The sequence below is a fragment of the Aythya marila genome (assembly GCF_965140915.1).
Source record: "Aythya marila genome assembly, chromosome: 2".
Classification (NCBI taxonomy): domain Eukaryota; kingdom Metazoa; phylum Chordata; class Aves; order Anseriformes; family Anatidae; genus Aythya; species Aythya marila.
In genome coordinates, this window is record NC_139043.1 from 85,991,219 (window position 1) to 85,997,757 (window position 6,539).

The following is a 6,539-nucleotide window of genomic DNA, read 5'->3' on the forward strand; positions in this document are numbered from 1 at the left end:
GGCTCGCCCCCACCCCCGGCTCCCCCCTTTCCCCCTCCCGGGGGCCGGTCCCCGCCGCGCCCCCTCCCGGCGCCTCCCCCCGGGCCGGGGAGGGCGGGGGCTCCGCGCCCCCCGCCCCTTTGTTCCGTGTCCCCCCCCCCACTCCGGGCACCCCCCGCTTGGCGGTGCCGCAGCCCCCGGTCCACGCGTGGTGCTGCCGCGGTGGCTGCGTGTGTGCCCGGTGCACGGCCAGCGTGGGTGTGAAAGGGCTGCGTGAGTGCGCCCACGCGTGTCCCCGCGCACCCGCTGGTTGTTGTGCGGGCGCGTTGCTCACCCCCACGCGTGTAAAGCACGTAAAGGCTGCGTGTTGTCAGATGTACACACCCGTACACGTCCTAACCCTACCTGTACTGCCCAGTGTGTGACCGTGGGTGTAGTGCCCACACACACGTGCATTGCTGTGCGTATGTCTCGTGTGCTGGTGGTGCACAGACCCCATCCCTCTGGTACCTCTGTCCATCCACCCAGGGCTGCCTGCAGCATGGGGGAGAAAAAACGATTCCCCAAGTGTGTCCCCACAGCCCTCAGAGACTGGAAAATACATTAAAAATGCACTGAATGCTTCGGATTAGGGAGTAGGCAAGGCCCAAAGTACAACTGTATCAATCATGCAGAGTATGTAAAGCAATGGGCAGTGTGTGCATGGAGCAGCACTTTATTCTACGGTATTTTTTCCAAGCAAACACATTCCCTTCTAGGAGTGCCCTCAAACCCCATCCATCCTCAATGGTTTTGAAGAGTTGCCTGCACTGGAAAAGGGCTGCTGCACTTCTGTAAAGAAGTCCAGGAGAAACCACTTGGGCTTCTTGAAAGATACTGCAGGACACACTACATTTTCATCAAAAACTGGGAAAACAACTTGCTTCCAATAATTGCCAGGGTCAGTTCATTTTTCAGCTTGTTTTCTCTTCCTTCTTGCTGTTACTCAGACCCCTTGCTTTTACCAGCGGGTCCACGTTCACCAGGTGACCACTCACCAGCAACTGTTAGAGCAAATAAGATAAAAAACATCCAGTCTCCCCACCAGGCTCTACAGATGGACCCAAATGATAGATTTGCCTGATAATACTGTAGCTTAAAAAATAATAATAAAAATAAATCTTGCTGTATTTAAAATCAAGATCCTAGAATTATATTTGTTTTTCAAATATGGCATTATTAAGGGCTCAAAATCTTATTAAAAACCTTTTTTTTTTCTATGAGGCTGTTCACGATTTCATTTATTTTCTCAGTTAGTGCAATCTGCACAGAGTGTAGGAGTAAGTATTTATTCATTTCAAAGTTTACCTAATAATGTAGCAGGAAGGCTTGCTGTATAAAATATGTATTTGAAGAGATCACAGCAAATGTAATCTAAATTACGGGCCACATGCCATCAAGAAGGATGGGGAGGATGCACAGCATGACTCCATGGCCCTGGCAGGGTTGGCTGCACTGTGACACCATGGGGCTTGCAGGGTGGTGGCACTGCTCTGTAGCATCTTTGGGAGGGCAGGGGATGGGGAAGCTGGAGGTGGAGACCCCCCTATCACTCCCAGAAAACCCTGTAGAGGAAGGTTAGGAGACATGGTGGAGCTGGCCTGCATGTGCTACCCGGTGCACCTCTCATTAATTAGTCTGCTTTGAATGGAAAGAAGATGAAGAGCTGCAAGCTGGAAACGATGCCCCAGGAAGCATGTGTGGTTTCCAGCACTGGAAACCAGCTGTCTCTTTTTTTTTTTTTTTTTTTTTTTTTTTTTTTTTTTGCTCCTGCCCTCTGTGCTGTTGACCTGCTCAGTCCCAAAGCCTGTTAGTATGGCAACCCTTGGGATTGCTTATTGCTTTGGTCCTTGCCTGTGGAGGTACCTGGGGTCTGTTGCAGATGATGTTTGATAAATTTCCCCATCTGGGTAGATGTGCATGTGAAATACAGGTTGTTTTCTTGGAGGCCAGGTCCCAGAGAAGCTGTGTAGGCTGACTTGGCTGGTAATGTCCTGTCCACCTCATGTTGCTCTCCTACCGTACTTTTCTCTACAGCACACCCTGCCTGCGTGACCGAGGAACTTCTGGATTAGGCAATGCCAAAGTGTGCCCAAGCCTTCCCGTATGAAACTTCTGGAGTCCCAGACTCCTACTGAGCTAACAGTGGCCCATCCATGGAGCTGGAAATCTCTGGAGCACAGACAAACTGCGTGCACATGGGTGATGCTCCTGAGTAACCCGTAACCTGTGCTTTGATGAGCACAGGACTCCAGCAGGACTCACAGGGGGAGAAGCACAGAAGGATATCACTGTTCCTCCTGTTTGCAGCTGGAGCAGGGCAGAGAGAAATAAGATAGGACGGGTCTGGAGGCTTCTCCTGCTGGGGTGCAAAAGCTGGTGGTCAGAGAAGCACCACCTGCAGCTGCAGTCCAAGTGGGCAGTCATGCAGGACACGGCGTTCGGTGGTTGTTCCTGGCTGAGTGTCCAGTGCCAGCCAGGACAGGCAGGCACATATGTTGGACTGACCCAGAATGCCAATTAGCAACAGGAGCCTTTGTGTTGGCTCCATTAGTGCTTCAGACTGAAAGGTCACTGCATGGTGTCCCTGTGCTAGTTGGCAGGAGGAGCCGCGGTCGTAAATTTAACGTGACGAAAGTTATTTACCTTCCTCATATAACCGCTGAGGTATCTACCCAGTGGGGAAGCCACAAAAAAGAGCAGGGTCCCTGCAAAGGCAGACAGGAGCCAAGCGGTGCCATTGTTTCGTAAAACACTACAAGATTAATGATGGGAGTGATGAGAAAGCTGGTTTGATGGGGCGGAGGGTGTAATAGGTGTGCCCTGACAAATGGCGCTGTGCTGCGACAAGCAGCCGCTCTCATCGTGCTGGTACAAGCTGTGTCCGTACTGTCTGTAGGATAAAACAGCTGTAGTGATGTAGCAGACTCTTCTTTTTCATAGCCGAGCTTCCTCAGCAAGGGAATTAGTTGTTAGTCCAGGACAGGCTGTAGACTGCTGCAAGTCTAGGGCCTTGAAGGAAAACAAAATGAATCAGCTTGACAGTGGAGGTTCCTCCTGCATCAGTCAAACTGTCCTTACCCAAATGTTCATTGAAAAATATCAAATTTTGTTCCATGATCACTCTTTAAGGAATTCTCATCAATCCTTCTTCCATAGTACCTTGCACAGAAGAAACCTATTAACTCTATTCATAATTATATTTTCTCACCAGTTTGCTAGGTGCAGAAGTCAAACTGAACTGTTCTGCAATCTCCCAGACACTGTCCTCCTGTTCTTTTTTTGGAGCAAAACTAATTGCTCCACTTGTGGTACATAAAGACATCCTAGAGTGATACAACTACTTGAGAACCAAGGAGGTAGAGGGCATCCCGGCGTGAAAAATAGGCTGACATCTGACAGGTATGTCTCCTGTATCTTCAAACAGAGAGCTGCTTTCAGGCACAGCCATTGTGTATCGATTACTGAAACCAGATAGTGCTTGTAGTTCAGGTCTAGCAGCAGCCCTTGACTTCACATGGAGCAGACTGCAGCTAGTGAAGGGCATCTCAGATGCTTTTTGCATCTAGGGTAGGGAGGCATCTGTCCTTAGCTAGGGATGTAGAGCTCTGAACTGCTATTGCAATTTGGTGTTGCTTGGGGCTACCAAGAATGTCTTTATGGCAGTGGTGTTTTTTTTTTTTTTTTTCATTTTGTTTTAGCAGCCTAAATCTGGCCTGTGATTTTCTCATTTTTATTGAGTTTGCAGAAAAGGAGTTTCCTGAGACTCAGTTAAAAGTTTGGATGTGTACTGTTTGCACTAACATATATGCAGGACATTTTTAAGGCTCAGATGAACAAGTTAGAAGATGTTACTTTAATTGTAACAAGAGCAAAGAAACATTCCCAGGGTGACTGGGTGAACAAAATGCACATCTTTGTAGGAGAATTAGAAGATCTGGTCTTGTTTAGAATAGCCCAGCAAGGACTGAATGGGGGTGTGGTGACACTATATAAATATATTTGAGAAGTAAATGTCAGAGAGGGATATTGACTTCATCACATGATCAAATGGCTGTACAGTGAGTAATCCTGGATGCATTTGGACTGGAAATAGGCTTTCAGCTATCTGACGAATGAGGGGCTTGAATGCTCTTCCAAGCTCTGGAAGCAGTAGCCTTCAGTCTTGTAGGATGGAGCCTGAGAAGCTTATGGACATAATTGTGCAACAGAATAGAATAGGAGAGGATAGAAAATTAGGCTTATGTTATGAGTCCCTTGGCATCTGATATGTCGGTATCCCCAGTTGTGTGAGAAAAGAAATTAGATCACTGTTGATTTGCATTACACTTATAATAATTCCATGCCTCAGGGCTTCCAAAGGAGCTGGAAAATATTTTTCATTCCTCTTGATGCATAATTTGTCCTCTACTGGTCTTTTTGACTTCCACTGTAGGTCTTCAGGTAGATTATTATAGGTGGCATTAAAACCTTAAGGTTTTTGTGTCCTGCTCACATCCTCAGGATTAGGCCAGCCTCTACAACTGGATGTCTTTTAGAGTTGTTTACCCAGATCAGTTTGGTAAGCACCATTGATTTCCTTTACAGCATGGGACACAGTCTCCTTCCTAGAACCAACTGAGGTTTCATTTAACAAATTATTTGAAAATCTACAGACTTTTTTTTTTCTTTTTCTTTTTTCTTTTTTTTTTTTTTTTTTTCCTAACAAGCAAACTATTTACTCTTCTCTTCCTTCTTTGCATGACTGGGTTATCCCAATACTTACTAGTATGTGTGTGGGCACCTTTGATTATTTTTCTGCCTCCTTTCATCCTCCAAAGTAACATATCTGATATTTGCTGATCCATTTTTTTTTTTTAAGATATTCCACACGTGGAGGGTGCAATGCTTAATATCAAATTTACTGATTGGAAGATAATTAATCTTACAGAGGATTTTCATTTAGAAAAGTGATATAGCAGCATACTGAAATCACTGTGCAATCACAATATAGCAATTGCACTATACCCTCGGATTACAGCACAAATGTGATTGCCATTATAGGTCTCTATATACAAACCATCACAACGCTGGGCATCCAGAGTCACCAGGAAGAAATGTGCAGGTCTGAAGCCAGCTCGAGCCTGTTGATCTCTTCAAAATTCTTCTGCTAGTTGTTTGGTTTTTATACTCCATGTTGGGCTGAGACATGCATTCACTCCCCCTCATGCGGGTCTGACACAACTGGAGACATTCACACTCTGTTAATGAAGGGAGAAACATTTATACCACCAGTCGATCCATTTGACTGTCGATGGCTGTTTATCTAAAACAAAGGCCACTCTCCAGTCCCCTTTTGTGTTGGGATAAACTGAGCTTCTTTGCAACAGCTGTGGCCAGTCACAGCCTGCATTAATCCCTGAGCTTCATGGGCACGTCATCCTTGTGTAGGTGGTTATTGGTCAGTCACACAACACCGCTTATTTTTAAGGGGATGTTCAGAGGAAAGGCAATGCTAGCAAACATCAAGAAAGAAGAAAGACACAGAGCTATTTTCACTCCTGGAACATAAAAGCCAGTAGAGGTGCATGTGTGGTCCCTATATTGCTGCTGACACATGCTCCGAAGTTACCTTCCTCTCAGTGTCACAAGTCCATCCCACATTTCTAATCTCTTTCACCAAGTTAGAGAAACAAAATGCATGAGGTAACATCCACTCTGCAGACATGATAAGCCCAGATAAATGCAAATGATACATGGTTAAATAAATTGGGTAAATGAATAGCTGCTCTATCACAGCAACAGCTTTTAAGGATGAGGAGGTAAACAATATTTCTGGAGAATATAATTGCCTGTCTGCTCTTTAAGTCTGTGCAGCGCTGGAAATTTTCAGACTCTTAACTTTCATAGTGTTCACCTTCATGTGTTGCTGCTTACTGAATGAAAGAGATTCACGTCCAGGAATTCTGAATCATGGGGCATCCTTTGCTTTGAGTAAGATGACCATCACATATACACACAAGTATGTTTGAATTCTTCCACTCACACACACACCAAAAAAAAAATAAAAAAATAAATAAAAAAAAAATAAATAAATAAAATAAATGACACAGTCAGTAATCCTGAGAAAAGCTTTACTGTGAAGTACAGAAAGCACTCATAAATTTCTCCCAGAATAAAAGTACAGTGCATCCTCTACCTTGTTCCACCTTTAGTCTTGACGTCTTCTGGGCACATTTTCATGCTACAATGTCACCCTTACAGTCCTTCCTCAGCTGCTCAGTGAGGAAGCTGTATCTTATGCAGTGCATGGAGGAATGGCAAAAACATGATGGTCATTCTGCTCTGGATAGAAAAATTCCTGTTTGTCATTGCAGACAGGGACTTTCTAGACTTTCTGGCTAGAATTTCCAAAGATCTGAGATCATGAACTTTCCTGGCCTGCTTCATGTAACCAGAGAACCTGGAAGCTGCCGTCTGCTCCACGTGAAGTTGATGGCTGCTGCTAGAGCTGTTTTGCTAGCAAGCACACAGTGGCTGCA